General features: G+C 46.4%; 1 long non-coding RNA gene across 1 annotated transcript; it reads left to right on the top strand.

The window, feature by feature from the left end:
* Positions 1–8,117: 8,117 nt before the first annotated feature.
* LOC139833197 (uncharacterized) lies at positions 8,118–10,488 on the top strand. The gene is made up of 2 exons (XR_011748515.1): positions 8,118–8,573; positions 10,236–10,488. It is a non-coding gene; the product is annotated as an uncharacterized lncRNA (long non-coding RNA).

Genomic DNA, 10,488 nt, shown 5'->3' with positions numbered 1-10,488 from the left:
TTTGAAATGGTGCAAAGATTTAGCAAGATTTGGTTTGGGAAAATGAATGGCAAGGGCTCAAAGTGGTGATCAGACTATAATTGTCAAACTTGACCATTATCATATGTGAGTGGGATTTGTGTTTGAAATCCATTTGAATTGTGAAACTTTGATTCCAAAAGTTGTAATAAGTGTTTAATAACATTATTCAACTAATGGTGAAGACCAAATAGGTCTAGGATCAAAATTCATAAAAATGCCATAGGGCATATGTGAGGGTTTTAGGGTTTTCCATTTATTGGATTTTCTTCCTCTTTGATTTATTTAGTTGGTGATCTTCATATGATCACACTAGGGTTTTAGAGCATATCAAATACAATTAATAACAATCATCATGGCATATCACTCAAATGCACAAGTCCTATGCATGGTACTATATGCAAATAGAAAAGTTTTTGTTGGTTTGAAATTTTGCTTTCTGGATTTCTCTAACTTTCTTTTTATTGAAATTTGGGGTGTTACAAACCCTTCCCCCTTACAAAAGATCTCGTCCCGAGATCGAAAAGAAAGTTAGGTACTAAAGAGATCTGGGTACTCCTTCTTCATGAAGTCTTCGCGTTCCCATGTGGCTTCCTCCTCGGTATGATTGCTCCATTGGATCTTTAGAAACTTGATGCTTCGGGTGCGGGTGGTTCGGTAAGCTTCTTCCAGGATGCGAATCGGCACTTCGCGGTAAGTCAGATCCTTGTTGATATCCACCGATCGGTGATCGATGTTCTTGAACACTTCGGTCTTCTCCGGGACTTCAAGGCATTTCCGGAGAAGTGAGATGTGAAACACGTCGTGCACAGCCGACATTTCTTCAGGCAACTCCAGTTGATAAGATACTTCACCTCGGCGGCTGAGGACTTGGAAAGGTCCGACATAGCGGGGTGCAAGCTTTCCTTTTAGTTGAAACCTTTGCATTCCTTTCAAGGGGGATACCTTGAGATAGACGAAGTCTCCGATCTCAAAGGTCATCTCCCGACGTCTCTTGTCGGCGTAGCTCTTCTGTCTGGATTGCGCCGTCTTGAGGTACTCGCAGATCTGGTGGACTTTCTCTTCGGCTTCACGAAGAACGTCTGGGCCGAAAACTTGGCTCTCTCCGACTTCTGACCAATTCAGGGGGGTACGGCACTTCCTTCCGTACAAGGCTTCAAAGGGGGCCATCTGTAGGCTGGCTTGGTAGCTATTGTTGTAAGAGAATTCTGCGTAAGGTAGGCAGTCTTCCCACTTGGATCCGTATTCCAGTACGCATGCTCTAAGCATGTCTTCCAGTATCTGGTTTACTCTCTCAGTCTGTCCGTCGGTCTGAGGGTGATAGGCGGTGCTGAAATTTAGGCGGGTGCCTAGTCCTTCATGCACTTTCTGCCAGAACCTTGAGGTGAACTGTGATCCTCTATCTGACACTATCGATTTGGGGGTTCCGTGCAGAGTGACTATTCTGGAGATGTAAAGTTCAGCTAACTTTGGGCCTTGATAGGTGGTTTTGACGGCGATGAAATGGGCGACTTTGGTCAATCTATCGACAACTACCCATATTGAATCATTGCCTTTGCTGGACTTGGGCAGTCCGGTGATAAAGTCCATTCCTACGGAGTCCCATTTCCATTCCGGAATCTGGAGGGGTTGTAACAATCCGGCGGGTCGTTGATGTTCTGCCTTGACTCTCTGACAGATGTCACACTTAGCGATATAGCTACCGATCTCTCTCTTCATTCCGTGCCACCAAAATTGTTCTTTTAGGTCTTGGTACATCTTGGTACCTCCGGGGTGGATTGAATAAAGGGTGTCATGGGCTTCTTGCAGGATGACTTGTTTCAAGTCAGAGTCCGATGGTACGCAGAGACGTTCTTTGTACCAAAGAACTCCGGCTTCGTCTACGGTGAATCCGGGGGCTTTTCCTGCGGCTATCTGTTTCTTGATTCCGTCAATGCTAGCGTTGTCTTTCTGGGCTTCCTTGATTTGACCAACCAAGGTGGGTTGCAGTTCTATGCTGGCTAGGAATCCTTCGCTCACAAGTTCAAGTCTGAACTGTTCAAACTCTTGATGCAAGCTGGGCTGTTCGGTTGCGAGCATGGAGTTCAACTGGCACGGCAGTCGACTCAAAGCATCCGCTACCACATTGGCCTTGCCGGGGTGGTAGTGAATCTCCATGTCGTAATCCTTGATCAATTCGATCCATCTACGTTGTCTCATGTTCAACTCTTTCTGGGTGAATATGTATTTGAGGCTTTTGTGGTCGGAGTAGATCTCGCATCGATTACCCATGAGGTAATGACGCCAAGGCTAAGACCACGGCGGCAAGCTCGAGGTCATGGGTTGGGTAGTTCTGTTCATGTTGCTTGAGTTGTCTTGAAAGGTAGGATACAACCTTGCCTTCTTGCATAAGCACGCATCCAAGTCCAGTCTTGGAGGCGTCGCAATATACGTCAAAGGGCTTTGCGATATCTGGCATGATCAGGATTGGGGCTGTTGTCAATCTACTCTTGAGCTGTTGAAAGCTCTCTTCGCATTTGTCGGTCCACTCAAACTTTCTGTCCTTTTTCAGCAGTTGGGTCATTGGTCGAGCGATGCTCGAAAAACCTTCTACAAATCTGCGGTAGTATCCGGCTAATCCAAGAAAAGCGCGGACCTCGGTTTGTGTGGTTGGGGCTTGCCACTCCATAACAGTTTTGATTTTGGCGGGATCTACGGCAATTCCTCCTGCAGACAAGATGTGTCCGAGGAATCCAACTTCTTCCAGCCAAAACTCACACTTGCTAAACTTGGCATACAACTTGTGTTGTCTAAGGGTTTCTAGGACAATCTCCAAATGCTGTTCATGTTCCTCTTCGGACTTGGAGTAGACGAGGATGTCGTCGATGAAAACAACGACAAACTTGTCCAAAAAGTTCATGAAGATCTTATTCATGAGATTCATGAAATAAGCGGGGGCATTGGTCAGTCCAAACGACATGACGTTGTACTCATACAACCCATATCTGGTGGTAAAGGCAGTTTTTGGAATGTCGGTGGCTCGGATCTTCAGTTGATGGTATCCAGTTCTAAGATCAATCTTGGAGAAAACTCGGGATCCGGTGAGTTGGTCAAACAAGTCTTCGATCTTGGGTAGGGGGTATTTGTTTTTGATGGTGACATCGTTGAGCTTACGATAGTCCGTGCATAAACGATTTGCACCATCTTTCTTGTCGACAAACAAGACGGGGGATCTCCAGGGGGATGCACTTGGTCTAATCAAACCTTTGGCTAACATGTCATCTATTTGCTTCTTCAGTTCCACGAGCTCGGTTGCGTTCATGCTGTAAGCTCTCTGGGCTATGGGTCCAGTTCCGGGGATTAACTCGATGATAAACTCGATATCCCGATCCGGGGGCATACCGGGTAGATCATCCGGAAACACATCAGGGTAGCGACAAACGACCCTGATTTGATCCAGAGTTGGCTTGGATACACTTTGGTTGCAGGTAAATTTTCTGGGTAGTTTTTCAGAGACGTGCTCAACTACGATACCGGTGCTGCTAGTCATGGTTATGGCTTTCTTGGCACAGTCTATCAATCCATTGTGCTTGGACATCCAGTCCATTCGTAGGACAACTTCCAAACCTTTGGTTCCAAGTATGATTAGATTTGCAAAGAAATCTACATCATGGATTTTGATTGGCACATTTTTGCAAAATTTTCTGGCTTTGGTGGTGGATCCGGGGATTTGGACTATCATAACATGCTTCAAACTGAGGGGTTGAATTTTACTTGTTGATGCAAAGTCTTCGGTGACAAAGGAATGAGATGCTCCGGAATCAAACAACACTCTGGCAGGGATGTGGTTGACAGAAAACATACCCAGTACAACATCTGGTGCTTCCTGGGCTTCTTCGGCGTTCATGTGGTAGAGGCGGCCGTTGCGGTTTTTGGGGTTGTTGGGGGCGAACTTCTTGCCGGTGGAGACACGGCGTTGCTGCTGAGCAGGTGCAGCGGTGTTGCCAGCGAGCTTGGCAAGACGCTTGGGACACTCGTTGGAGTAGTGCCCCACTACACCACACTCATAACAAGTGATAGTGGTCTTGTCCTGCTTGTTCGCAACGGGAACGGCATTGCTTCCGGTTCTGGGAGCGGTGTTGGTGTTGGTGTTGTTGTTGTTAGGGGCTCGGGGTGGAGCGCGGTTGTAGTTGTTGTTGTTGTTGTTGTAGTTGTTGTTGTAGCCTCCTGGCTTGGAGTTTCCTCCACTCCGGTTCTGATAACCGGGGCGAGAGTTCTGCATCTGTGGCTTGTTGTTTCTCGGAGTGAAACCTCCGCTTGAGCTAGGGCGAAACTTTTGGGGGTGGCTTGATCCACTTTGATTCGCCATGTGGCGCTTGCGGTTTTCATTGGCTTGGTTTAACTTGCCCTCCATCTGGATGGCGGAGTCAACAAGGGCTTCGAGGTCGGTGAAGGGGATGTTGACGAGGACAGTCTGCATCTCATCATGCAGTCCGTTCAGGAATCTCTCCTTCCTCTTCTCAACAGTGTCGGTCTCATCAGGGGCATACCTCGACAAGGTGAGAAACTTGTCGCGGTATTCAACCACCGTCATGCGACCTTGTTTCAGCTCACGAAATTCATCCCTCATCTTCTTGATAAGACCCGGGGGTACATGGTACTTGCTGAACTTGAGTTTGAAATCCTCCCAAGTCATGAATTGACCTTCGTTCATGGCACGGGTGCTTGTCCACCAAGCGCGGGCTGGTCCAGCGAGATAGTGAGTGGCGAATAGAACTTTCTCGTTGGCTTCTACTCCGGCTACCTCCAGATTGTTCTCCATAGTCTGGAGCCAATCGTCGGCGTCGAGGGGCTCCTCGGTCTTGCTAAACACCGGAGGGTTGGTGTTTTGGAAGTTCTTGAGCTTGGATCCGGGGTGGTCATGATTTCCATGGCCTTGGTTGGCGATGTTCTGCAAGGCGGTGAGGTTGGCTTGGCGTTCGGCTCTTTCGGTTTCCCGGTCGGCAAGCATGGTTTGCAGCAGTTGCAGCATCGCGTCGTTGGTGCGATTGGGAGGGGCCATCTGAAGATATAGAAGATCATGAGATAAGAGGGAACATTCTATGGTTCATTTTGGTTAAGTTTGAAAACAATTTGAAAACTTGTAATCTTTTCATGACAAACATAACATTCATTCATTCATGCAACACATAGTACAAACTACACACATACTCCAATGGTTTTAAGAACCATTCTCATGCTACGATACAAAGGACGGGATACAACTCACACCTACTATAAGTGGAACTAGTGCAACTACTCCGCATCATCGACATCGATCGGGACGTAGTCATCGGGTCCTGCCTCCAGGAACTCGTAGTCCTCCTCCTCGGTGTTCTCGTCCTCCTCAAAGTCATTGTCGTCGCTCAGAAAGGCGTCTCCTCCCTGAATATCAATGCCTCCATCGTCATCCTCCAGCTGGCGAATCTGATCCTCCTGGGCCTTGACAGTGGCCTCAAGTGACGCGATCCGGGCGCGAAGGCGACGAATCGTAGCGTCCTTCTTGGCACGCTGCTGGCGAAGGCTCTTGCGGTCGTTGTTGAGTAGCGTGATCGCCTCACCCTGCTCTGTGATGTGAGCATGGGTCTGGTTCGCGTAAGCGCGAGAGGCGTCGAGGTCCTTCTGAGTCTGGTAGAGCATGAAGTCCAGGTGCTCAGCATGGTGCCTCAACTCCGGGTGCGGCTGCAGCTCCATGGGCACTCCCGCAGCATCACACCTCACAAGGTGGGCGTAGCGAGAGGCGAGGATGCGCACCACGTTCTGTCCACAGAGGCGCGCAAGTGCCTCCTGTAGGCCACGTGCGAGTCCGTCGAGCCAGTTGCTCTCGCGGAAGGAGAAGAGGATCCTCTCCGAAGTGGGAGGCTCCATCTTGCCCCTCAAGTCGGCAGTGATCACCCACTGCAACTCTCCTCCGGGCGTGTCGTCCAGCTGAACCCCGTGAAACTCGGGGTGTGGGCGCCCAAGGAAGTCAGAGACGGCATTGAGGTCGTGCTCGAAGATCAAGCTTCCTCCGTTCCCAAGCTGGTAAAACTTGGTGTTGATGGGTTCATTCGGCTCCATCTGAAAGAGAATTGGATGAGTAAGTTAGAGAGTGCAAAGTGTGGCAAAATTTTAAGTTGATTCAAATAAGATAGAACATGATTCATCAAATTTTGGCAAAGTCTCAAAGACAAGAGTGTAGTAAATTTTCACAAATAGTTTCTTTCATTTGATTTCAAAGTTAAGGTTTTCAGAACGCCCATTCTAACTAAGGTCTTCTAAGGTCAAACAATGGCTCTGATACCAACTTGTCAACACCCGGATTTTTAAGTCCGAATGCCTATTATGTCATACATCGCAATCCCAGGAATATTGTTGTTGCGAGGCATAATAGTTAAGTATCACAATCATCATTCATTACAAACCATAAGTCTTACAAATTGGAATCACATGATCCATATTACACGAATAGTTGATCTATTGATCAACGAACAAACATAAGTTCATAGTTCAACATAGCGGAAGCGTAAGATACAAGGACTCTCTAGTCCACAGGCCAACGCTTGACGTCGGAAGGCGCTTAGTTGTCGTAGGCGTCCTGCTGGTCATCTCCTTGTTCATCTTCATATTCTGGCCATTTGAATAGCCAGGGACAAAGCCGTGAGTACGTTGAGTACTCGCAAACTAATACTAATGAAAGTGCTAGACATTCTAGTATGATTTGCTAAGCTCTAGTTTATTTGCATAAAGCTAGTTTTAGTTCACAAAGTTTGAGAAAAAGCTTATTCAAGTGCTAACTAACTCAAGTGGGAACATTAGTGTCATTCCCACCATTCAAATGGTGATTTCAATTCAATTCACCACAAGTCATTTCACCATCATCTTTCAACATCATTTTCAAAGATATGATATTGGAAACTGTATGGCCTTTCCAACCGTCCGTAACCGTGGACGCGGCTATTCGAATAGGTTTACACTCTGCAGAGGTTGCACACTTGTGCCACAACATTTGATTTCATCCGTCAGGATTTCCCCGAATCATCGTAACACAGTACGCGGATCATCAACCATAACCTTTCACTTACGAATCCTAGTATGAGCACCTCTCCCCATGAGCTTGGCCTCCCAGTGAAGACCAACTGTCAACCTGGGAACTGCACAGGGCTTGGGCCGGACATTCACCTCATTTCGCATCATATCATATCATTTCTTTTGTGGTAGAGGCAGCTTTCGGCATAACCCCGATGACGCTTGTTTAGAGGGAACCCATACTAAGACGCATAAACTTCCAGTTAAGCCCTACCCATAATCAGGTATTGTGGGGGTACTTAATAATTGGAAAGGTATCGCATTCAAACCAACATCATTGTTTATCAAAAATCACCATCTTCTCTTGTTCACATTCACCTTCAAAAATCATTCAATGGAATGCATGTTCATTCCAAGGTTTCAAATCCATTTCAAAATCACATTGTTCCCATCTAGAGTAGTCAAGTTTTATTTCATTAGCACTAGCTCTAAATCATGAGGGGTGCTATCTTGCTTTGCTTGGAAGAGACTAACTCACTACTCTAGTGACCAACTTGTACTTTGACCAAAGTTAACTATAAAAGTAACTCATTTAGAAAACAAGTAAAAACTTGTAATGTAAAAACTTGGGATAGGCTCATGTAAGAAAAGGTAAGAGTCATGGTGCCTTGCCCCAAGGGGCTTTGCACTTTGCAAGAATAATAGCTTGCCTTGGTAGTTCTCAAACTGTTCCTCCTCCTCCTCTTGGTAGCAACCTTCTTCTTCGGCGTACTCTCCGGTGCTACCGTCTAAATTTGAATACGAGTATAATTACTCACTAATTCAATGGCTATTCCATATATCTACAATACTTAAAAAGGAGGAACTTGTTCCGTATTCTGCCAATACGTCAAGATTTTGGTCGTCCCTCGTCGCGCTATCGCTCCTATGGGCCTGGCCCAAATTTTCCCTGAACGCAGGAGGAGCGATAGGTTCCAGCAACCAAGGGAGGATCCAAGCGTGCGAGATAGGGTTCCACCTCACCGCCGCCGCTCACTCCGAACGACGGTCCGCGCTTCGTCCCCGGTCCGCCACCCCCCCCGCTCCTTCACCTCGCCATCTCCGCCCGGTTCCACCTCACCGCCGCCGCTCACTCCGAACGACGGTCCACGCTTCGTCCCCCGTCCGCCACCCCCCGCTCCTCCGAGCACGACGACGGCAACGGTGCGCGTTCACCTCGCCCTCTCCGCCCTCCGCCTTCAACAGTCACCAAGGACGACATGCTCCGCACGCCCTACGCCACGCTCACCCACGGCGACTGGTAGCCAGCAACGCGAGATCGAGGTCATCACGACAGCTGGGGTGACCATAACCAGGAGGGCGGCGGCTAGAAGGGGCCGAGGTTTGCTGATTTTGGTGGGATGGAGGCGGTGCTTGGCGAGTTGATGATGGAGCTGGTGGTTCCGCCGTGCTTCTGCTGCACGGACCACCTGGCTGCGGGAAAACCATGCCCTCCCACGCGATCGCCAACGAGACTAGCAGCCAACCAGGTGAGGAACTATACTATAATTTGATGCTTAAATGGTACGAATTGGTACCCAGCTTGCTTATGTGGTAATCTTGCACATACTACATAGACTCTAATTTGATGCATGAGTGGTACGAATTGGTACCCAACTGGATTTGTGCATCTTGCAGCAACCTAAGCATATGTTATTCTGTTCCCTGAATAAAATTTATATCTTGCTTGCATATGTGTTATGAGGTGTGTTGGATGAGAGAGGGAGAAAATCTCGAGTGAGTAAAGGAAGCTATTAGTCCAAGCTCTATTTCTTATTTTATTAGGTTCCAGAATGTTTGTTAGTGTGAATCTGTTTGGTTATACACACATGTTCACACATGCATACAGAGTAGTTTCAGGATCCTATGGAAGTTCCAAATATGGGTTATATTATTTCAGCAAGTTCAGATCACAATTAGAACCATCATGTTAGTGTTCCTTGGAGTTGGAACTTTGTATTACCTCTAGATTTACATCTCTGTTCTGGCCTTCTGGGGCAGCACGTTTGAACGCATCTCCTCTTGGTTATCTCCTTTATATTTTTTCGTTGAGAGTCCAGTATGTCTGTTTCACATCCCTGTCAGTAATCATCAAAATAAAATTCAAGACGTGTATCAATTGATTACTAAAAGTTCATGTGTTTCTGCATTTAGATGATAAACCGTGTGCGTTAAATTTTCATGTCAGTAGCAAAGACCGACCAGTCATGAAAACTTAACATGAAGTAATGCTCTGTTCTTATCTTATGTATATCTACGAGATAGACCATGAGCAGGAAAGCTAGCATTCATAAAATAAATGGACACTTAAGAGTTTACCAATTAGAAGCATCTATATTTGTTATTTTTTTTACCAAAATCTGCAATTAGAACAGTAACAGTATGTCACTATCTTTGGTTTTTTACTTAGTACAGACTTGCCTCTAAATTTCCTAATACTAGACAAGAATAACTGTGTGTGGCATGATATGTGGGTATATGAAATGCATACCTAGCCGCAGAAATCATTTTAGCTTCAGCCATCGGAAGAAGCTCACAGCAAGGCCACAGTTGGAGACTGGTACTTTACTGTCCTTTCTTCTCTTTCGGCTTGATACTGAAAGATACCCAAGGCTTAGGTTACAATCGTTTTCCCTGTTAATGGCTCTGCTGGACATTGCCACTCATGTTTTACTTTTTCATTCCGTTTTTATATGCTTTTGGCCTACTCTGGTTAATTAGGGCCAGGGATTTACCGGATGCAAGTCTAATATGTACTTGGATGGATCTTCTTTGATACATCATCGCGTGTAATCGACGATTTATCCTTTGCCACTGAAGTTATGCTAATGTGTTGCTCACTGGTCATAGCTGTCGATAAATTTTCTTTGCCATAGAAAATATATTTGCATGTGAGAAGATGTCAAGCCTGAAGGTCCAGATATCTGGATTGCTAGAGGCCCATGTCATGCCTTTGCTTCTTTCTATTATTTCCAATCTCACGGATTACAGGGAGGTTAAATATATGCATATATAGTAGCTAACCTAGCTCTGACTAACTAGGATGATCATAAATTCATACTCCCTCCTTCCCATGCCAGCCCCTTTTTTGTCCCGTGCTCCTCTCTCCGTTTATAACTAGAGTTCACTGATGCTTCGTCTGTGACATGCAGGTCTGCGTGGCTTCTGATGACATGCCAGGTTGCCTCGGCCGGCAACGCCTCCGGGTTGTTATATGTAATGTTTGCAGAGAGGGGCTGATATGGATGGTCGAGTAGTTTTCAAGTCGAGGTGAATAAGTCCCCTCCGTGAGATATTGTTCAGTTTACATTTGCGTATACAATATTTTGAGTGGTTGCTGATAGTTTGTATTTCATTTGCTTGCATTGCTATCGGTCTGTATTGAATATGTATCTGTGCATATAA

Source organism: Lolium perenne, chromosome 7 (assembly GCF_019359855.2).
Source record: "Lolium perenne isolate Kyuss_39 chromosome 7, Kyuss_2.0, whole genome shotgun sequence".
In the NCBI taxonomy this organism is placed as follows: Eukaryota; Viridiplantae; Streptophyta; class Magnoliopsida; order Poales; family Poaceae; genus Lolium; species Lolium perenne.
Note: the sequence above shows the minus strand (reverse complement) of the source record. Positions and strands in the feature narration are given on the sequence as shown.